Below are 24,512 nucleotides of genomic sequence, written 5' to 3'. Positions count from 1 at the left end.
ATGTATTCAATTCAACAGGCATATTGATAGGAGCAGGATGAAGAAAAGAGGAATATAAGAAGGAAAGTAGAGTCAGGGATGGATTAGTCATGAGCAAAACAAACCTTAAACTTGGAGACTTGAATAAAAGACTAAAAAGAAAAGAAAAGGGGGAGTAACTTAAAATAGAGCATAAGGGAAAAAAATACAAGAGAATAGAATAGAGGAAAATAAATAATCAACCTAATTGTCATCATGAATGGGATGAATTTATAAAATGGAAGAAGTTGGAGGAATGGATTGGAAAGAAATATGCAACAATATACTGTTTATAAGTAATGCAATAGAAATGAAGACTCAGAATTAAACTAAGTGGTTGGAATAAAATCTATTATGCTTCAGCTGATCAAACCCTCTCACACACACAACACACAACCATGGGTAGCAATTATAATTTGAGAAAATACAAGAAAAATAGACAATTAAAATAGATGAGTGGGAAATTGTTTTGCTGAGATAAATAAGACAATGAATTACTTTTTAATACTTACCAGATTTACATTCAATGGCCTAGCTTCTAAACACTTAAAGAGAAACCTAAATTAATTAAAAAGAGAAATTAACAAAGTTATAATACTGGGAAAACTTGATTTATGTCTATGAACCCTAGATAGATCTAACAAAAAAGTCAATAAGAAAGAGGTTAAAAAGAAAATAGTATTTTAAGGGAAATATATATATATATGATAGATGTCTTCTGTTTATTCAATGAGTAAAAAAAGTAAACATTTTTTTTTTACCACGCATGGAACTTTTGTCAACATTGATCATGTCTTAGGGTTGGCTTAATATAAGTGATTTAACTATTTTAATACTAAAATCAACAAAAGTCATATCCTTAAATGTAGAAAGACCTAAAAATAAATTACCTTTCCTTAAAATAATCAACAGTATATGTCTAAAAACAAGAGCAATTTTTGCATATACTGAAGATAAAGTATAATCCTTTCCAATAAATGCTGGGGTAAAATAAGGATGTCTATTGCCACTAACTTTTAATTGACATGATACTAGAAATGCTGACCATAGGAAAAAGACAAGAATGAGGAATTAAAATGATAACATAGGGAAAGGGAAAAGAATAAACATCTATAGGTATGGATTATTATTTTCCCCATTTTATAGTTGAAGAAACTGTGGTAAACTAACAATGTTATCCACTTAGTAAGTTTCTGAATCTGGATTTGAACTCAGGTCTTCCTGGTTAGAGGTCCAGTGTTCCAGTAAACTGCTTCTAACCATAGGTAAAGAAGATATAAAATTATTACATCACACAAACTATATGATGGTGTAACTAAAGAATTTTAAGGAGTCAACTAAAAATTTATTTGAAAAAATAATTTCAACAAACATGTAGGAAAAAATCTACAATGATCATCATCATTTCTATATAATAATAAATCCTAATAGGAAGAGATTAAAAGAGAAATTCCATTTTAAATTTCTACAGAATGTATAAAATTCTTGGAAATCTACATGCTGAGATACACAAAAGAACCATAAAAATAAAAGACATTTAAAGAAATGAAAACAATCTTAAAAACTAGAAAAAAAGCTAAATTTCCCTTTGGTACTATAAGAATATTAATAATAAAAACAAAAGTATTGCCTAAGTTATGTTACTTTTTCAATGTCTTACCAATCAAACAACTAAACAATTATCCTATAAGGATAAAATACTAACAAAATTCACATGGCAGGGAAAGAATCTCAAGAGAAATAATGAAAAAAAAATAGAATAGAATAAAAAAAAAGAAGGGGCCTATAAATGTCAAATCTCAAATTACATTACAAAGGCAGCTAATATTACAAAACAATTTAGTACTAATTAAAAAGTTGATTGGTCATTTGAACAAATTAGATACACAATACATAGAAGTAAATTGAGATAGCTAACATTCTAAATCTAGCAATTGATTAGCACAAATATTCCCAACAATAGGCTAAGAACTACACTATTGGACAAAAACTTCAGGGGAAATAGTGTGGAGAAATTAGATTTGTTCCAGCCCTCAATCTTTAAACAAAGATAAGCTCCAAATGGGTAAATGACATAGCATAGTTATACCAAATCACATCATAAACAAGTTATAGAATCATGGAAAATATTACTTATCTCAGAAGAAAAGTTCAGAACTGAAGGAATACAGCAGACCATAAAAAATGAAATGGATAATTTTGATTCCAAAAAAATTTTAAGTTATATTTGTTTGCACAAACATATCTAAAAAGTCAAGATTAAAGCAGGGATTAACTGGGGGAAATTCTTTATAGCAAATTTCTAAAACGAAGACCTCATTTCCAATGTACTCATTTCCAAGATACTAAATTTTCACTTTGAGCATTGATATTTTTGAAATGGACAAAAGCAGCAAATAAGGACTTGGTTCACTATTTTGTTGGTTTCTAGACTTTAAAAAGTGATAGAAGAAATAATAAGTCTTTTCATTTTAAACTTGAAAGTGTATCCTGTATACAATTTGTTTTTCAGAGAGCCAGCTGTTAAACATTTCCCTACACATCTTTGGATTAAACAAAAGAAGAAAATGTCCCTTATGGACAAAAATAGTTAAAGCAGCTTCTTTGATTGTGGTGAGAAAAAAACAACTGTAAACCAAAAGAGGCCCATTAATTGACTAGGTATTATATCATATATAAGAGATACATACGAGTGTACTACTCTGTTATAAGAAATAAAGAAATAGATAATCCTAAAAAGACAGAGAAGAATTTAAATAAATCAATACAGTGTGAAATAAAAAGAATTAGAGAAACCATTTATAGAATAACATCAATATTATGATGACAATTTTGAAGATTTTTATAAACCATTAAAGAATGAAATGAATAGAATCAAGAGAACAATAGTAAAATACAACAAAACTATAAAAAGAAACCACTTTGAAAGCTGTAAAAACTATGACCCATACACTCATCTCATATTCCAGAAAAGAGATGATGAAACATGTAATCCATTGCCTGAAAGGTAATGAATTTAAGGGGTAAAATAAGATATTGATAACTTTGTATACAGTCACAAACAGAATTGTTTTGCTTAACAATGCATATTGTATAAATTTTGTTTTCTTTTTTTTTAAGGGAGGGAAAGGAAAACGGATTTCTGTTGAAAAAGAAAACTTAATAGATAACATTTACATACTGTCTATTATGTTCCAGGAACTTTGATTCTTACTTCAACTCTGAGAAGTGGGTGTTATTTGTTATATGTTCTATCCCCATTTTACAGAGAAGGGAGCTGGGGTGGAGGGGATAAATTACTTTCCCAGGGTTACACAGCTAGTCAATGTCTAAAGCTGGATTTGAATGAAGGATTTCTGACTTCAGGCTGACACACTGGATCCATTGCACCAGGGGAAAGATCTGAAGCCTGCTGCTACTGATCTTAGTATTAAGATGATATTGATCCCCGAAGCTCAGGAGTACATGTCAGTTTGAACATTGTTGGAAACATATTCCATAGTTGTCTAGTTCTCAGGACACTGGCTACATGAGGGTCATGACGTGCCCAGCCCCAGAAAAGATTTTTCTGTATTCTCAGGATTCCATATGGAATCTCTAGAGCGCCTAACTGTATCAGTATCTAGACATATGGCTCCATCTGGTGGAGGAACTCTATAGACTTTTCTTTTGTGAGGCCCAAAATTAGCGTATAGTTTTCTGATCCTCTTCCTTGAAACATCTCAGCTTAAGTTTGTACATGCTCGTGCCAGGTAACCTCTGGCCATGCTTCTATGAGACTACCCACTGTCTTTTCATATCTATCAGACTTACCACTTTGTCTGCCTCAAGAATCTTCCAGGTCCACTGTTGCCCATCCAACTCAATTCTACCAGTTTTATTCTAAACATGACCAATGGCCAGAGATACTGTCAGTTTGGGGCTTGTGGTATCTGTATGCCACAGGGAGTATAGTCTCTGCCTTGCTATACTCTTCCAAATCTTTCACTTTTCTGCTCAATTTCCTTAAAATATTCTCCTTCTTATAGTCTGAATCTACTAATGTTAGGAAACTTCTATGCTTTTCAACTGTAAAAGGAAAATAATATCCCTCAGTTACTTTTGTTTCCAACCTCTATAAAGATTGATTTATGTATACCCAATATTAATATCCAAATATTAATGCAGTTAATAAATATACAGTGTAACAATTGTCAAATATACTGTATTTAAGCAATATAATCATATAGCAAAACACATGAATGCAAATCATTAATCTAGATCCAATAACTTTTTGTGTATCAACATATGGCAAATAATCATATGTATGTATGTATAGTAGCACTGAGACTTTCAAGAACTCTCGTGTTTATATATGTATGTATGTATGTTTCTTTAATGGTTGAGACCTATTATAGACCTTCTAATGTTTGTTCTGTGACATAAAAATTGTCTATCATTCATTGATATGGATTGAAGCTGATCATACTTATCAATATATATAGAGAGAGAGATTTTAAAAACTAGAGATAGACTCATGGCATACAAAATATTTTGGCTTATAGCAGCTGTTTTCAGCTACTTTAAATGGATTTTAGTTACAAGGCAGGATGGATACAGTGGAGGCCATAAAAGGAAATAAAAGATGGACACATCAAAGAATAGATAGCAGAAGTGCAAGATCTGTATCAGATAAAATTATAACAATGGGAAAAAAACTGGACCTTGTAAACTCACAAGAATCATTAACAGCTGGTTAGTTGTTTGGTCAGCTTCTTTTTTTTTTATTATGTTTTTATTTTTTTTATATTTTTCCATGTTTACATTATTCATTTTCTTTTCCTCCCCTCCCCTCCTCCCACCCCCAGATCCAATAAGCATTTTCACTGGGTTATACAAATGTTATCACTTGTATGTATTTGCATATTATTCATTTTTCCAATAGAATAATCTTTTAAAACCAAAACCCCCATCATATATCCATATAAAGAAATGATGTCATTTGTTTTTCTTCTGTGTTTCTACTCCCACAGTTCTTTCTCTTGATATAGATAGCATTCTTTCTCATCAGTCCCTTGGGGTGGTCTTGTAGTAGCAAAGTCCATTATATGGATTGTTCCATAATGTTTCACTTTCTGTGTGTAAAATGTTCTCTTTGTTCTGCTCATTTCACTCTGCAGCAGTTCCTCGAAGTGAAATTATGTGTTTAAACAGATAGAGGTATACTGGTCTTGGGACAAGGTTGGGAAGTGGTGAGAATCACAACTCTACTATTGTGAGACAACATCACTTAACATCTCTGGTCTCATCTGGTTCCTCATCTTTGAAATGGAGGGTTTATTCTAGAGGGAATCTAAAGTTCTTTTGTACTCTAAATCTCTAAGCTATTGTTTTATATAAGATGATCACCCCAGTCTTTCAACCACTTCAATTGTGTCCAACTCTTTGTGACTTGGGGTTGGTCTGCTTATCTTAAGAGAACAGAGATAATAAATGAGTCAGAAATTCTCATATCATTAACTAGTTAATTATCTCAACAAAAGTTGGGGGCATCCTCACTTAAATTCTGCAAGCTCTAGCCAATGCTGTGACTTGATATCTCTAGTAAATGGCAGCAATAATAAAATTCTCTTATGATATTTTTCTAATCTCTTATCACATCTTTCAAACTTTTTTATTTTCTGTCATTTTTTTCTTTCCAGATGAACTGAGCCTTCCTTCTTGAAGGGGGTCTGGACTCTCCTTTGCTTCCCACCCCCTACCAAGTGGTCACAGATATCTGAGGTGACTTTCTTGCATGTGTCTGTGAATGAGAAAAGTCCTTTTAAGTAAATTTTAGTAAGAGAACTTGCATAAAGGATATTTCAAGATTCTCATGTCTGAAGGAGACAAGGAAAAGACTGCCTTCATCTGTCCAGTTGACTTTCACCAGTTTGAGCAAATACTGCAAAGCATCTTGGGATACCAGTCACTTTCCAACAGCTAATGGAGAAAAATATTGGGCACATAAATTATCTGGAAATGTTAGTGTACCTTGATGACATAATTATCTTTAGTATGTCACTAGAGGAACATGAGGAGAGACTAATGAATGTGTTAGATTAGCTGGAGAAAGTTTATCTAAAGTTGTCAATTGACAAATGCCAATTCTTAAACATTTCTATGATTAGGTCAAGAAGTACTTAAATTGTAGCCTTGAGCTTAGATGTAAGCTTTTGGTTTTACTGTGTACTTGTTCTAATGGGTACATCCTTGATTGCCCTGTCTTGGCACTTTAGGCAAAAAGATCCAGTCCCCCCTTTGTACTATCAACCACCCTAAACTGTGAACTATGTCCTCATCTCAAGCCCAAACTGGCTTTGCTCTAGGCCCACACAGATCAGACCACTTCTGACTGCCCTGGGCTGGGAATTCAGACTTCTCCACAGGTTTGAAATTTCTTACCTTCCATCTTGGACTTAATACTGTATATTGGCTCCAAGGCAGAAGAGTGGTAAGGGCTAGGCAATGGGGGTCAAGTGACTTGCCCAGGGTCACACAGCTGGGACATGTCTGAGGCTAGATTTGAACCTAGGACCTCCCATCTCTAGGTCTAGCTCTCAATCCACTGAGCTACCCAGCTGCCCCCTACAGGTTTGAAATTTCAAGGGGTGTGGGTTGGCTTGGACCACTATTTGCCCAGACAGCATCTCAGAGTCTGAATGTTAGCTTGGTCTTAGGTTCTAAACCTGGAACAGCAGATATGGGGTGGGGGAATGTGTGACTTGCTCTTCACTCCTTGCTACAACTTCTTGCTGGCTCTGCTCCCCTCACCCAGATGTTATCTGCCTACCTTTTGGGTTTTTTTCCTTTTTTTAAAGTTGTTTCACTCTGTCTCCTTGTTGGTTCTTTCACCCCTATATTCATTTTGTGGCAATATTTTAATATTGGTTGGAGATGATTCTCTTGATGACTCTGGAGCTGCTCTGGTTCTCTCCACCATCTTGGCTCCACCCCCAGAAGTCTCTGCTGTTATTGCCAAACCATTAAGTGATTTTGCTCATGCACATATGATTACTGAAACCCAGAACCAAAAAGGCACAAAAAGCAAAATTGTCGTAAAGCCTAAAGAGCTTTTAGGAAATAAATGGACAGAAAAATGTTTTTAAAACTTTTAAGAAGTTATCTAATATCTATACCTTACTCACAGAACCCTCCTTACATTTCTCAGTTAAAGGAGAAGTTGAGAGATGCTAACCAGGTAGCCAAAGCTTCAGCTCAGATCTGTAACAGAAGGAAAAATGTTATGATATCAGAATACAGTGTCAAGGCCTTCAACAAGAAGAAAAAGTTCTTTTGAGAAACCTTAGCATTCAAGGACTCATGGGTGAGTTGACTGATGGAAAGGTAACCCATATAAAGTTTTTGAGACTAGGCAACTTGCCTGTTTATAAAATAGTCCCAGAGAAAGGAGGGGACCCAATCAGGGCTATTCACCATAAACACCTATTGCCATAGAAGAGTTAGTGGATTTTTCTAATAAGCATGTGGAGAGAACTAATAGACATTCATCTAGGAAAAACTGAGAAAAAGAAACTATGCGCTAAATGTACAAAGACCTTCTGACACAAATATGGACACTGAAAATGATATATTTAATGATGGAAACTATGTGTATTGTTACAGAGCAGGATAACTGAACTCAGATAACTCCTTTCCTACCCAAAATTGCTACAGAAACTCCTGGGTTACATATTCAATCCATAGAGCTTGAACATACTGACAGTCAATATGACATGGTCACCACCCCAGATATAGACACACAGGTCTATATTTATTGATCTTGATGGTCAGTCTATACCATATTAGCTCTGATACAGGAGTTGAAAGATTAATTAATAACGAGAGAACTTGGCCCATTGGACCAGTCACTATGCTTTGTTATAGGAAAACCTAAATATATAATTGCATATGTTTATAGAACACACTACCAGAGACTGTTTATGCAAAATGTGCCTTGCATGCAATTATAAATCATTGCAACTTATATTAGTGAGAGGAACTTTGAAAAGGAGGAACTCAAAAGTTCAGCTGTTTGGGAATTGAATACTAAGTGACACTTCCTCCCCCTATCCCCAAGCTGAGCTGTTACCAATGGAGTCAGTCAGGCTAGGCTAAAGGGTAAGTCAGATTTTCCTTCAGCTTCCTTCTTGTAATGATGGAATTTGAAGCTCCCCTCCTAACACATAGACTCTGATTCAAGTTCTATTATAAATCAAGCTATCTAGTTTATTTGGATATAAAGTTGTTGAAAAAGTAATGAAAGGGCAGAGGGAAGAGGAAGTCCCTAAGATTTCTTTCCTATATAACTTTTGAGGGTTTGACCTATGTAATATTTTTCAAGAATATGCTCTGGGTTGTTCCCCTAAGGGAAAAAAGAGTCTTTATCCCAAAGACTGGCTCCAGTTGAGAATTGAGATCTTCTTCTGATCAAGCAAAGGATTAAGATTTTGTATATATTCCCAGCCAAGTAGTTCTCCCTCTAGCTCCAAAGAATCTAAGATCAGAAGAACTTTTGTTTTTCTCCTCCAACTGCTTTTGAGCCTGCATAGAATTCAATCCCATCCCCCCAGGTCTGGTGAGGTTCCATTGCTCCTCTTCTGAAGCATTTCTTCCAAATTCAATATTTCTTTGCTTCTGGATCATTCCCTTGTACACATGCTTTGCATGTGAATTACTGCAGAATGATTATGCTTATTTCTTATTTTGGTGTTGCTTGACTATTTCCTGTTATGTTCATAATAAATAAAATAATATCCATTGTGTTATGTTCACATTGTTGCTAATAAATTGTATATTATATATATAATATAAGCCAGTTGATAGTGTTTTGTTGCACCTAGCTAGTTTTGTTTCGTTAGCCAGCTTTACTGTTTTTACTTAATTGCTGTGTAGTATGCATATACATGGACTTTTGAAATGTGCATATGATATATACTGTATATAGTTAGAGCATGTTATCGCCTTAGTACCATGATGGTGAACCTGTGACACGTGTAGCCATTTTTGATGACATGCAGCTGCATGTGGCCGCATACAGAGAAGTATGGGGCCACATGCCGAGAAAGACTTTTTTTCTCAAAGTAACACATCACCCAAGTTATGCTTGGTTTTTTGGTGAATTTTGACACACCAAGCTCAAAAGGTTGCCCATCACTGCCTTAGTATCTTCCCAGATTGTGTTCATTATAGTGCAATGTCTGCTGTGCCATGTGCTGTTAATATGTAATTGTTTATTTTAGTTTCAGGAGTTTTAAAGTTCATTACAAGGAATTGTAAGGAAAATCTCTCTCCTTTTAAAGGGCTGATGCTTGTGTTTATACTGTTTGATAACAGGTTTCAGAATTGTCCCAATTGATCTTTGCAAAGGACTGCAAAGAGAATCAAACAGGGATAGAATTTTAACCCCAGGCCCAAAGTCAATTGGTATCGAATGATCTCTTTATTGGTAGAAATCAAAGTCCTGCATCTACATAAGGGGGAGGGAAGTTAATAAGAGCAGGAAAAAGAAGAGCTCCAGTCTTGTCAAGTCTCTTCACTCTCTTCATTCTCTTCTGACTCTTGGCTCTCTTCATATCTCTCTTCCATCTCTTCAGGTTCTGTAGTTGCTGCAGGTTTCTCTGGCTTCCAGCTTTGAGAAAAAAGATGATTGATGGCAATCCAACTTCAGATTCATGAAGGCAGAATAAGACTAGAAAAAAGCCAACAGAAGAGGAAATGGTTTTCATCATAGGGACCATTTCATAGAGATCAAATCTCTATACCTTGCTTGCTACACTAGAGACTTCAGGGAATTTTCTCTTAGATAAAATCTGAGACTTTTTCTTTTGGTTGAAATGATTCACCTCACTCTTAATAACAGAAGTCCATCACTCTGTATTGCCTCGTATGGATCTTCTTAGATATGTTTTGCCTGATTTCTGTTTGCCAATCCATTGGATAACTGGTTTTCTATGCTACCTACTAGGTGTGTTCAGTGTGATATTTGGTGGGAAGGAAGTCAAATATTGCATATAAAGTTCATGTCATCCTTTCCCTATTAAGAAGTAGTGAGGTTTAGCTTGAACCTGAAAAACCACAAACTGTAATCTTCTACTCTATGAGAGAACAGATAGATAATTCTAGCCCCAATATTCCATTTCTCTGAAGGAGAGCAGAGTAGTCAAGCATCTAGTCTCAACTTCCTGCTTCCTTTCCTGGCAGGAAATAATGTCTCTTGGAGAAGGATCAAGGAAGAAAAGTCTAAAAATATCTATTCTGGGGGCAGCTATATGGCTCAGTGGATTGAAAGCCATACCCAGAGTCAGGAGGTCCTGGGTTTAAATCTGGCCTCAGACGCTTCCTAGTTGTGTGACCCTGGGCAAGTCACTTAACCCCTGTTGCCTAGTCCTTACCATTCTTCTACCTTAGAACCAATACATGGAAGCTAAGGGGTTTTAAAATATAAAATTATTTATTCTTCCTCCCTTCAAGCCACCCAATAAAACACCCATGTCTTTTGTGCAAGACAGCTTCGCATTTTTTTCCATTTAAAATATAAGCCAGAAAATTTTATTCTATATTTTGTTACAAATCTTCACTGAGAAAATTATCCATCATAAAGGAAAGAAAGTATCTCTTTAGAGTACATTTGCTTCTGAATACAAGCCATTTCCAAAGTTACTTAGTATACAGAAAACATTGGGTCAAGTACTGGTCTTGAAGGCAGTTTATTGTATTTCTGGGGGATAAAAATTGAGATTTTCTACTCAACTGGTGTGCTAGTCTCAAAATCAGAGGTAGTGTAAATCCCTTTTGTCTTTTGATTGACTTTTCACAAGAATTAGGATAAATGAAGATTTACACTTGAATGGGAATCTTGTTCTAAAATGTTGTGTCAGGTCAAGAAAGGGAAAATGCAATGATTTACCTTTTTCTACAATCACACTTGAATCATATCTGTATATGAACTTGTTGCCTTCTCCAGATAGACTACAAAATTGCTCATTTGTGTTCCCTGCACCTAGCATAGCATCTGTCACTTAGACTGAGTGATTGCTTGATTGAAAGCAACCCTTCTCATTTCTTTCAACTGAGTTCATGCATTGGCATATTTCTGGGTGTTCAGTTTTCTAAACATTTTGTCTCAAATAGTGGGGAGTTTGGAGAGGATTTTTGTCCCTCCCCACCCAAGAAGTAGCCCTTCTATCATGTCATGTTGTCTAGATATTGGAGTCATACTGTTTCTTGCCAGTTTCTCTTACCCTGGGCTTTTGGGTCATGCCACTATTACAACCTCTCTTGGGGAAACTTCCCAGTAATTGGAAAGAGAAGTTATCCATTTCCTGCTCCTTATTCCCGATTCCCTCTTTACCCAGGCCTCTTTCTCCCCATAGTACCAATGCTCCAGTCTCTTTTCTCTTTTAGACTCTTGTAATAACTGATAACATAAGAAACAACATGGTATAGTGAATAGAGAAAAAGTATGGTAACCAGGAGGAGCTTGGATCAAGTCCTGACACACACTAACTATGTGACCCCAAGCAAGTCATGTAACTTAGTTTCTCAGGGATCTAGGCAATTCTCTAAGTCTATAAATTGCAGAAAAGGTGGTGACATTAATTGGTAGAGGGGGGTTTTATCGATTAGGAGTTCATTCCCTATATTAATGAAATCATAGCTCAAATCATCCCTTTGTTAATAAGAGAAGATTCCCCACAATTGTATGCAAAAAGTCTTTTATTGAAGACAGCACAACACCTGGTTTAATCTAACCCTCACAATTCAGCTTGTAGAAGATAAGCCACTTTCTCTTGTGGTATATTGAATCAGGAAAGACACTAAAATTTCATCCATTCTTAGAGAGAGAGAGAGAGAGAGAGAGAGAGAGAGAGAGAGAGAGAGAGAGAGAGAGAGATTCTATATAGATATATGATTTGATAGACAGACAGGAAAGCAATTATCAAGGAATTACTAGGCACCAATCACTGAGATTAAAAGTATAAACAAGAAAGATAATCCCTGTCCATAAAAATCTTGTGTTTTTTTATAGTAATGTTTCATTTTCCCATTTATATGTAAAAACTCTTCTAGATAGTTGTTTTCTGATATTTTGAATCCACATTCTCTTTCATCCTCTCTCCTCTCTGAGATGGTAAGCAATTTTCTATTAGTTATACATGTGCAATCATAAAAACATATTTCCATACTCATCATGTTGTGGAAGAAAACAGTTTTAAAAATGAAGAAAATAAAATGGGAAATTATCTGCTTCAATCTGCATTCAGACTCCATCAGTTCTTTCTCTGGAGGCAGATAGTATTTTTCATCATAAGCCCTTTGCAGTTGTCTTGGATCCTTATGTTGCTGAGAATAACTAAGTCATCCACAGTTGTTCATCATACATTATTGGTGTTCCTGTGTATTCTCTGATTCTGATCCCTTTGTTCTGCATCAATTCATGTAGGTCTTTTGAAGTTTTTCTGCAATAATTCTGCTTATCGTTTCTTATAGAAAAAAGATATTCTATTACATTCATATACCACAATTTTTTAGCCATCCTCTATTTGCTGGACATTCCCTCAGTTTTCAATTTTTTTGTCACTATGAAGATAGCTACTATAAATATTTTTGTACAAACAGGTCCTTTCCACCTTTTTAAAATCTCTTTGTAATACAGACATAGAACTGATATTGCTCAATTAATGGGTATTCATATTTTTAGCCCTTTGGGCTATAAAAGGAGCTTACATTTTAAGGAGAAAAAAAACTAATCCAAGGGAGATGTGGGGCAGCACACAGAGCCATAATACCCAGAATTGGAATCCAAGATATTGTTGGGGCATGAAGAACAGTGTAAGCAGCACAATAAAGGATGGGAAGAAGCTAGAATAAAAATATACTTATCTCCTTTTTCCTCCAATTGGATCTAAGGTAGTTAAAAAGATAGGACAGGTGAAGAGACAGTGAGGAATGGGAGAGACAGACTATTCAATTCCACATCTTTGCTAGGATGGGGATTATGGAAGGTTAATTTCATCAATGAAAATCAGGTAAAAGAATAATAGGAGAGTCTTATGCCTTGATGAAGCCATCCAGAAAGATAAGTTCAGCCCTATCATGCAGGATAATGTTTGACAAGTTAATGGATAAGAGCATTACAGAGACTTAAGAAGTAAGAAAGGTCAAAGAAAAAAATCTATAGTACAATTTGAAGCAGAAGGGTAAAATATTAGGGTGTTAGAAATTAAGAAGACAGAAGTATGGGACCTGGGCCCTCAGTACTGCTGTCCAAATGCACAGGAAGTAGTTTACTTTTGCTATGGTCCGCTAGCAAGGGGGGATTACAGGCAATAACAAAGAATGCCATTTTAGAAATGCCATGGTAACGGCAGTTGGGATAATGATCACTGGTCAATACACAGTTAGTAATGGGAACTTTCAATGTACTTTTATGACAGTTCTTCTGCAGATTCTTACAGGTGATGTTGGGTGTGAAACAAGCATTGATGATATCCTCAAGCATGTAGTCTAGGAAGGTGTTGAAAGATTTACACCTATGGGTATAGTTATTGATTTGTCTCATCTCATTGTTGCAATATATGTCATCATTGGAGGCTTTGGTCTTGGGGTGCTGCACGTGCTGCTTATTGAACCATTGAGCTGGAGTGAAATTTGAGGGAAGTTCTGCAGTGACCAGGAACATAGTCACCCAAAGTGTCAACTGCAACAGTGGAAAAGTTCCCTTCAGAGTATGAATCATCTCTCCTATAGGAGATCAGTGAGAAGAAAAACACGTAAAATGAGGAAGAGGAAATAAAACATTCACATGCCCTCCCAGTCTATTTACTATGTGACTCCCAAGGTATTACATATCACCTTCCTCTTTCATCCCTATTATCCTATGTCCCCATTCAGTCAGTGATATTTATTGACCACTCTGTGTAGAAAGTATCATATGGGGAAGTGTAAGGAGGATTATATAGAAAAGGAAAGACAAGATTATAAAGAAATTACTCTAAGGCAAAGAGCATCACTTAAAATGAGACCACAGACCCCTTCTACTTCATGATGTCTTTATGCTTCTCCACTAAATTTGATGGCCTTTACTCAAGAGCTGCTTAAAAGATAGTCTCTTTCTGTCTCCTGATGTCCAGAGACCCTGCTTGACATTGGTTGGATTCCACCAACACCTCAGTTTCCTCTGACACCAAGACAGAATAAGACTGCTCTAGTTAGACCAATATCTGGAATATATCATTTTCAAGACTGGGTTCTCTAACTAAGGAAGTATAATAATAATAAGATGGAGAACATCTAAATGGGGACAACCAGGATTGTGAAGGGTGGTGAGTTCATCTCATTGGATGAGATAGAAAACTGAATGGGACCTCAGAAAGGGTCATCTATTACCTCCCTTTGGTCAGGGAGACATGACAAATGTATTCAAATATTTCAAGACCTTTAGTGTGGAAGTGAGAGTAAAATGTGTTGGGATCTAAAGGGCAGAATAAATAGAAATGATTAGAAGTCAACAATAAGTGGATTTGTGTTCAATGTTAGCACAATTAGAGTTATTTAAAAGTTGAATGGACTATCCTGAAAGATAAGATTCCCTCCTAACTAGAAATCATCAAGCAAGGACTGGATGACGACTTGTCAGTTATATTAAATTGGGATCTTCTTTGGTGGTATAAATTAGATTACTTGCTTCCAGAAGCCTCTTCCAACCCTAAAATTCATTGATTATCTGATATTGCCAAAAAGAAATGGACATGAAAACATGCTGTCTACTATGACATAAAAATAAAATACTATAAAAACTTTCCCCATGAACTACTGTTCTCTCTGAACTTTTTTCTTGAACTTTTTAAACCAATTATAATCTTTATATTTATCTTCACTTGATTTGGGCTTATTTTCCAAGATGCTACAATCTTTTTGGATGATGATTCTTTTAGTCAATGATTCCTCCCAGAATTATACCATTAATTCCAAATCTGATAAGCATGTCACTGCTCTTCATCCTCACTTTTAGCTGCTCGTATCCCTGGCTTCCTTCAAAGTTTGTTTCAAATCCCTCCTGCAAAGGCAATACCCTCTTTCTCATCTCCAATATCCTCTGCTAGTGCTCTCCTTTGCGACTACCTTCCATTTACACCAGATATACTTTTGAATGCATATAGTTATTTGCATGTTGTGTCTCCATTAAAAAATGAGATCTTTGAAGACAGGAATCCTGATTCTCTGACTTTATATTCTTAGCACTTTCCAGAGTACCTGTCACACAATAAAAACCAATAAGTTAATAAATGCTTGTTGATCAGCTGACAGAGTCCGTTCTTTCCCCTACTGTGCTTGAATAAAGTCTTTTAAAAAAATATCTTGGCTAGCAGCTTAGGAGGAAATGGTAAAATAAAGAAATCTACAAATCACAGGACATTATAAAAAATGAAGATTATGTCATCCTAAATTAAGTCATCCTAAATCCAGCACTAAGTTGACTTTGCTTCCTGGGTTAGAAACTGCCCAGTCTTACATAAGAAATATTGAAGTCTGGAATTTCTAAGACAATTATTATGTTTCTGGAGAGGAACAGAGCACAAGTGTCCTCTACTAACAACAACAACAACAAACAACCTAACACTACCTTCTTTTATTTTTTAAAGATGGCATCCCTCCATGTTCTTCACATCAAATTCTAGGCAATTTTACCCAAATTGATTTACTTATTTAGTGCCATACCCATTGAACTACCAAAAAACTTTTTTACTGAATTAGAAAAAAACATAACAAAGTTCATTTGGAAGAACAAAAGATGGAGGATATCTAGGGAAACTATGAAAAAAAAACACAAAGGAAGGAGGCCTTGCAGTCCCAGATCTCAAACTATATAAAGCAGTGGTCATCAAAACAATATGGTACTGGCTAAGAGACAGAAAGGAGGATCAGTGGAATAGATTTGGGGTAAGTGACCTCAGCAAGGCAGTCTATGATAAACACAAAGATCCCAGCTTTTGGGACCAAAACCCACTATTTGATAAAAAAAAACTGCTGGGAAAATTGGAAGATAGTAGGGGAGAGATTAGATTTGGATCAACATCTAACACCCTTTACCAAGATAAACTCAGAATGGGTGAATGACTTGAATATAAAGAAGGTAACTATAAGCAAATTAGGTGAACACAGAATAGTATACGTGTCAGATCTTTGGGAAAGACTTTAAAACCAAGCAAGAGCTAGAAAAAAATCACAAAATGTAAAATCAATAATTTTGATTACATCAAATTTAAAAGGTTTTATACAAACAAAACTAATGCATCCAAAATTAGAAGGGAAGCAACAAATTAGGAAACAGTCTTCATAACAAAAACCTCTGACAAAGGTCTAATTACTCAAATTTATAAAGAGCTAAATCAATTGTACAAAAAATCAAGCCATTCTCCAATTGATAAATGGGCAAGGGACATGAACAGGCAATTTTCAGTTAAAAAAATCAAAACTATTAAAAAGCATGTGAAAAAAAGTGTTCTAAATCTCTTATAATCAGAGAAATGCAAATCAAAACAACTCTGAGGTATCACCTTACACCTAGCAGATTGGCTAACATGACAGCAAAGGAAAGTAAATGAATGCTGGAGGGGATTTGGCAAAGTTGGGACATTAATTCATTGCTGGTGGAGTTGTGAATTGATCCAACCATTCTGGGGGACAATTTGGAACTATGCCCAAAGGGCGATAAAAGACTGTCTGCCCTTTGATCCAGCCATAGCACTGCTGGGTTTGTACCCCAAAGAGATAATAAGGAAAAAGACTTGTATAAGAATATTCATAGCTGAGCTCTTTGTGGTGGCAAAAAATTGGAAAATGAGGGGATGCCCCTCAATTGGGGAATGACTGAACAAATTGTGGTATATATTGGTGATGGAATACTATTATGCTCAAAGGAATAATAAAGTGGAGGAATTTCATGGGAACTGGAATGACCTTCAGGAATTGATGCAGAGTGAAAGGAGCAGAACCAGAACATTGTACACAGAGACTGATACACTGTGGTACAATCAAATGTAATGGACTTCTCCGTTAGTGGCAATGCAGTGATCTTGAACAACTTGGAGGGATCTATGAGAAAAAGCACTATCCACATTCAGAGGAAAAACTGTGGGAATAGAAACACTGAAGAAAAACAACTACTTGAACATGAGGGTAGAGGGGGATATGATTGAGGATATAGACTCTAAATTAACATCCTAGTACAAATATCAACAACATGGAAATGGGTTCTGAGCAAGGAGACATGTAATACCCAATGAAATTGCATGTCGGCTGTTGGAAGGGTTGGGGGAGGGGTGGGAGGGAAATAATGTGATTCTTGTAACCAAGGGATAATGTTCTAAATTGATTAAATAAATTAATTTTTTAAAATAATTTTTAAAATTCTGGGCAATTTATATTTTTTAAACTATTTGTCTATTTTGCTTAGATTTTCAGATTTATTGGCATATAATTGAGCAAAATAACTCCTAATAATTGCTTTCATTTCCTCTTCATTGGCTGTGAATTCACTCTTTTGATTTTTGATACTTGTAATTTCATTTTCTTCTTTTTTTTTTAAATTAACCAATGGTTTATCTATTTCTCCCCATAAAACCAGCTCCTTGTCTTATTTATTAGTTCAATGGTTTTCTTATCTTGAATCTCTCCTTTGATTTTCAAGATTTCTAATTTTGGATTTAACTGAGCAGTTTTGATTTGTTCTTTTTCTAGAACTCTAGGAGGTGGTAGTCAGAAGTAAAAAACATTTATGAACAGAGAAAGTCAAGGCGAGGGGGAAAAGGATAAATGGAGGAGGAAATAAAAAGGAGAGAAATACACAGTCAGTAATAACTATGAATATGAATGGTATGACCTCACCCATAAAATGGAAGAGGATAGAAGAATGGATTTAAAAGTCAGAGTCTCACAATATACTCTTTACTAGAAATAAATTTAAAGTATACAGTAATGAAGAAGAGGTTTTGTAGTATCAAGAAAGAGAAAAAGAGTGGAGTCCTCCCTTCTCAAAGTGGGGTTCAGGGGAGACAGCAGATGTAATGGAGAAACGGTTTGGGGATGAAAAGGGAACAGGATCTAGGAGAGGATAGCTGATGTTTAGGGTTGGCTCAGAGAAAGGAGAGGGGCTTTGGAGATTTTCTCCCTTCTGCCTTCCTTAGCTGTGGCTGCTATCCCAGATTTGCTCTTGTCCCTTGTAAAGATCATTTTAGGGTTATGACTTAAATCTAGATTTAATTAGTTGCCAAGGGAAATCTCAAGTAAAATACCCAAGTCAGTCTGGAAATTTATGGTAATTTAATTAATATAGAAGGAAGGAATTTAAGGAGAAGGAGGGAAGAGGACAAAGGATTTCTCCTGCCTGGCCTGTGCCAGGGGGAGTTTAAAATCCCCACCTCTAGGTCTCTGAAGAAGATTAGAGGCTTCTAAGAGGATAAAGTTGGAAAGTAAAGGAGGAAAACAGCCAGAAACTCACCACTGATAATAGCTTGTAGCCACGCTAAGATGCTGAAAGGCCTAGCACGCTGCTATCAGCCAACTCTCTGCTGCCAAAAGGTGCCAGAGAGAGCAAGTGACCCAAATATATAAATCTTTCACCGTTGTGTCTCTTCCTCTAAATTTTCACATCTACCAATCACATCAAAGGCTTTTCTCCAGGACTGCCCATACTTTTAGTTCTCATCTTTTGTTTAGATTATATCTTTATAGTTACTTAACACTTCTTTGTTAAGTTCACTTTTTGTGAGTTACTTAAACTTTTTTGTGATTAATTTAACCTTTTTAGTTACTTAACACCTTTTTGTATTAAGATCTTAAAATAGACTTAACTTAAAGTTCTAGCTTCACTATAAGGTAAGAGTTAAGTACATTCAATGTTCAATCAGGAGATTACAATTTTATCTTCCCCTAAAGTCTGGTCAAAGTAGTGTGGAGTAATTTTAAAGTTCCCAAGACATTCCTGATTTTGTTAAACTAAGTATCTTCATTGTTACAATCAGGAAATAGCTAATAGATATTTTATGTATGCAGTTATCACCTTATGTGGTAATGGAATTAGTTGAAAACCATTGTTTCCCTTGATTACCTTAAGTATTGTAGGTACCTTAAGTGTCTATTGTATCATAAATATGTTGTGTCCAAGTTATATTTTCCAATATAGGAATGAATCCCCTGGATTTTTTGTTTGTTTATTTGTTTTTGTCTTTTTGTGCTTCTCTTGAGTGTTGAATCTGATCATCAGATTTTCTTTTCAACTCAGGGTGTCTTGTCAGAAATATCTAGAAGTCCTCTTTTTCATCAAAGGTGCATGTCTTCCCTGGGTGTACTAGACTCAGTTTTGCAGAGTGCATGATTTTTAGTTGTAATCTAGATCTTTTTCTTTGTGTATATAATATTCCATGTCTTCCAGTCCTTTAACATAGAAGCTGCTAAGTTCTATGTAATCCTAACTATGACTCCATTATATTTGAAGTGCTTTTTTTTTTCCTGATTATTTGTGTTTTCTCCTTGGTCTGGAGATTCTAAAATTTTCAAAACATACTTCCATATTCATTATAAGAGACATTCATATACAACCAAAACCCCAAAATAAAACCAAAGATACACTGATGTGAAAGATGACTCCAACAATTCATTCTCAGAAGGTGGATAGCATTCCCTGTCATAAGTCTTTCAGGATTATCCCAGATCAGTACAGCTAATTTTTTTCTAAGTCACTTATTATTTGCTTCACCCCACACCCCTTTTGAAGCTCTTCCAGGAATTCATTTTGGGCCTGGCATCCTTTCATATTTTCATTTGAGAATTCACAGCTCTTCTTTTTTGTATTGTGGTCCTTTTCTTAGCTTGCATTTTGGTCATCTTTATTACTAAAATTGTTTTCCACGATCAGCCTTTTTCTCTATCTTTTACTTATTTGGGGAGAGTGGGGTTCCTGAGTTTTCACATATATTGAAGCTCAGCTCCATTCCTGGGGTGGAGGAGGTAACAACCCAAACTTATATTGTGTTCTATTCCAGTTTCTGAGGTCAGCTCAGCTATCCCAGGTTACAGATTGTGCACTCCACAAAGGCGGCCTGGTTGACCTGCTATGGAGATGTCTGCAACTGTTCTGTACAGATGCCACTTGTGCTGGATCACTTCAGGTTCTACCTTCTCCCACCATGGCTGGACCTTGCTGGGCAAAGCTTTCCCCACTGCTGCCCATACTGAGTCACACCTAGACTCTACTTTGACTGGACAGTGAAGGGCCACATTCCTCCCATTGCTACCAGTACCAAATTATACTGGTTTCTCCAATCCCCTTGATGAGGCTATACCAACTCTGCCTGTGGTCTTTCCCCTGTTATTTGCTCTGTATCACACCAGTATTCTGCCCCACATTGGATCACCTTCTCCCCTCCTACCCCAGAGAGATGGGCACCCTTTGCTATTCCTCCATGTGGTTCTTGGCTGTAGCACTGTTTTACCCTGTCTTCTGTTGGTTCCACTGCTCCAAGATTCATTTTGAGGTGCTTTAGTTTTATTGTGGTTATCTTGAGGATAGTTGGCAAACGCCAAGCATTTCTTATTCTGATGGTGTTCAGTTGGAAAGATAGTTTAACATCATTATTAAATCCCAAGTATTTTTTTCATGACTTGTCCTTTTTTTTGCTTTAATGTACATATGCAGTGGCTTAGACTGAGGTTTGATTTCGGATTAATTAAATGTATACAAGCACTTATAATTAACAAGTTCTAGAACTACATTTTTGTACTGAATTCACCATCAAAAAAATTCTCAAGCAGATATTATATCATCTTTGATTATGATGGATTTTGTGAGGCTCCTTGACTAGTTTAATAAAACATTTTCAAGTTAAATAATTATGTAATGGAAGCAAAAATGTTCATAATAGTTCCTTCGTCTGGTCAGTCTTACATTTTTCCAGCTCATAGAAAAATTCACAGAAGTCTTATTCTCTAAACCTTAATGCAGAAGACAAATTCATTAGTTGAACAAACTTGTGTCCATTCAACTCTGACGTACAAGATATTTTTAGACCACTTAAAGCCTTCAACCTCTAAATCTGGACTAATTTCACATTTACTGCCCTCAAACATTCTATGTTCCATCCTAACGAGTCAATTTGCTCTTCTTCCTATATACCAAGCCATCTGCCTTCTCCATGCATTTGTGCAGGCTGTTCCCCATGCCTACAACATGCTCCCTTCTCACTTTCACTCCTTACAGCACTTTTCTGGGGCATTAGATAGAGTGCTGGGCTTTGAGTCACACAGACTTAGTTCAAATTTTAAATTAGACACTTACTAGCCATATAACACTGGGTAAGTCTCTAGATCTCAATTTCCTCATCTGCAAAATGATAATAATAGCAACACAACCTTATAGGAGTATCACTACACATATAAAGCACTGCACAAATCAGAATGTTCCATATAAATTCTAGCTATTGTTATCATGGATACCATAGAAGCCATTGATGGCTTAGGGAATAGAGCCCTGGGCTTGGAACCAAGAATAATCATCTTCCTGAGTTCAACTCTGGCCTCAGATTTGTGGGTGACTCTAGGTAAACCACTTAATCCTGTTTGCTTTAGTTTCCTCATCTGTAAAATGAGCTGGAGAAGGAAATGGAAAACAATTCCAGTTTCTTTGCTAAGAAAATCCCTCAAAGGGGTCAAGAGCAGTTGGGCAACTGCATGACAAATTGTAACTATAATTATTATTCTAATCCCTTGTTTCTTTCAAAGTTTAGCTCAATTTCTAGCTCAGACACAAATCATTTCCTGACATCTCTGCAATTATTGGCCCCCCTCTCCAAAGCAAATTACTTTTAATTTGTCAACATGAGATAGATACAAATTCTGTGTACTTGTTTCCACTTAGCATAAATTTAGTTCCATGGGAGAACTATTATATGGTTTACTTTGTAGCACACAGAGAAAGGCATCTGGTGGAGTGTGAACAGGCTGCTACATATAACCTATGAAGAACAGAACAGGACATTACAGAGCTGGATTACAGAAAGAAAAGATAGGTTGCTTATGTGATAAGAGAACAAATTAATTAACAGATCATGATATCTATTGGAGAAGAAATAAAAAATGAAAGGGGACAAGGTATTATTAGCATATACTAATTAGTATATAAAATTATATATTAATTACATTAATACTAATTAGTATCATTAGGGAAGTATTAGCAAAATAGCCACCAGGGGACAGCAGTCTCTCACTTTTCTGTCAATGGTGTGGTTGTCTTCTGAGTGTTTATGCCACAAGAGATACACCCTAGTTAAACTAATACAGTGGTCAGAAGAAAAGGTCAACAGACCTTTTTTAAATGCATTTTTAAAAATTCTACTCCAGAGCACCCAGAAACAACAAATATTAGTCATTAACCACCAAGATTCATGAGATGCATCTAAGAATTCCTCAGAAGAAAATTTCTAATGATTTTTTTAATGGGAAAAAGTCTATGAATACGAATGTTAGCAAAATATTTAAAGATCAAAGAACTGAGTGTACAAATGAAAGAATGTTAAAAAAAAAATACTAGCTGAATTGTTTTGTTTTGCTTTTTGCCTGAACCCTTCAATCAATAACTGTTAGCAAGATTACACCCCGCCTCTTCCCAAAACTGTTAGAATCAATGCTCTTTTTACCCAGGGATTTTTGTCTGCAAAGGCCACTAAGCTTTCTGGAAATTTCTTGGAACCAAATGATACTAAATAAACCCAAATTTTGTTGAAGAGAAAAAGAGGAACATTTAAGGAGAACTAGTAAGCACATATCACAAAGACCATACACAAAGTCTCTCCAGGAATATTAGAACCTGCTGGAAATGATAATCTGCTGGTATAGTCTGAAGGAGATCACCTTGTGGATGAAATGAAAATGCATGATGATGTATCATTATAGAATCTGAAGGGGAAAGGTATTAAGCAACAGCAAAGTAACAGGAAAAACCTATAACCACCTGTGTGTTCAGTGTTTTGATGATTATTATGTCCTGCAACTCTCATAGTTAGCTACATTATTCACCAGCAAAAATCACAGTACAGTCACAGAAAAAGGCCACATTTACTCCCTAGCTAAGTACAAAGAGGCTGATCTCCAGGAAGTTGACAAGAAGATTGATTCTTTAGCACTGACAACTCAAGAGAGAAAGAAAGTAGTCATTATTCCTATGAAACTCACTTCTTCCTCTGTGGTCAGGATGACAGGATGTTGAGAGAGTGATTATTAAGAAACACAGATTTTAAATAATCTATAAAATTTAATTTAAATACTAGTACTGTAAGTTTCAGATTCTTGTCCAGGTACTACGTATCTTTTTCCTACCTCCTCTCTTGCTATGGAGGACTTCTTTAGACTAGAAACAAAAACTAATTAATGTCTCAGTAATATGAACTGGGGACAGAATTGAAGCCCTGGAAGTCTAGTTCTTCTGAGAAGAAAGGAAGGTAACCCCAAAGCTATAAAACCAGGCTGAAGGCTACAGATCCTGCCCAGAAATCTACTTATATTACTAGCTCTTATGTGAGAAATGAAGACAAAGAAAGCTGCTGCAAAACAAAGGATGATGAAAATGGTGGAATAAGCAAGATCCCTAAATGACTTCTAGAACCCAACAACTCAGATAATCAACTAATGTGCCAAATCTAGAGACAATAAAATTTTAACACAAAGAGAAGAGGCAATAGGAAACAATTCCAAATGGTGTTAAAGCTTTCTAAATGGAAATAACTGTAAGAATGATTCTGAACTCTCACCACCACCACCACCACCCTCCTCCTTCCTGTCTTATAATCATATCCTGAAAAACCATCCCAGTCTCCCTTTGGAGTGCTAATGTGGTTTTCATCATTTCTCCCATGGCAGTTAGCTAGTCTAACTGCTCATCCCCTTACCTCAGGAGCAGCACACTTACCTAAGCTTGTTAAAGAATATAAACAACTGAAGTGGAGACCCAGCAACAGATCCAAACCTTGAGGAGGAAATAGATTTGAAGCAAAAGTCTAGCTATACTTCATCCAATGGAATCTTTAATATACCCCCAAATAAGCAAGTCAAACACTCCCCATTGCCCAAACTAAAGTGAACTTTGAAATTATCTAAGTCTGGTAGTTGGGACAACAAAAAATAGGGAAGTTGTGGTTAGGTGAGGAACAGAAACTATAGTCAGCAGATCTCATGACATGGTAGCAGAACAACAGCTGAGAGAAAGTGGCAATAAGTCCCCAACTATGACTGAGGAAGAGCCAGATAGTGAGGAAAAACATAAAGAAAAATTTGATAGTATTCCTCTTGTTGTAAGACAAATGAAAGAGTTCTAAAAAACCAACACACAAAGTTAAATAATAAGTAACATTCCTCAAAAGAAAAAATGGAGATTCACAAAGAAAAAAGAAAAACAAGAAACAAGAAAGCAAAACTGAGTA

The 24,512-nt window shown here is 35.8% G+C and overlaps 2 long non-coding RNA genes across 2 annotated transcripts in view; one reads left to right on the top strand and one right to left on the bottom strand.

Annotated features, from left to right (window-relative positions):
- The window catches only part of LOC103101069 (uncharacterized), a 43,199-nt gene extending 36,426 nt beyond the window's left edge, over window positions 1–6,773 (top strand). Inside the window, exon 3 of the long non-coding RNA XR_008914834.1 lies at window positions 5,700–6,773. This is a non-coding gene — a long non-coding RNA (uncharacterized LOC103101069). The remainder of the gene's footprint in view (window positions 1–5,699) is intronic.
- A 4,963-nt stretch (window positions 6,774–11,736) lies between these two features.
- On the bottom strand, window positions 11,737–24,312 carry LOC103104123 (uncharacterized). Its single transcript, XR_008914833.1, has 2 exons — window positions 24,002–24,312; window positions 11,737–13,782 (listed from the first exon to the last, which is right to left on the bottom strand). It is a non-coding gene; the product is annotated as an uncharacterized LOC103104123 (long non-coding RNA).
- Between the last annotated feature and the right edge of the window lie 200 nt (window positions 24,313–24,512).

Source organism: Monodelphis domestica, chromosome 1 (assembly GCF_027887165.1).
Source record: "Monodelphis domestica isolate mMonDom1 chromosome 1, mMonDom1.pri, whole genome shotgun sequence".
Classification (NCBI taxonomy): Eukaryota; Metazoa; Chordata; class Mammalia; order Didelphimorphia; family Didelphidae; genus Monodelphis; species Monodelphis domestica.
This window is presented reverse-complemented; position numbering and strand designations above follow the sequence as displayed.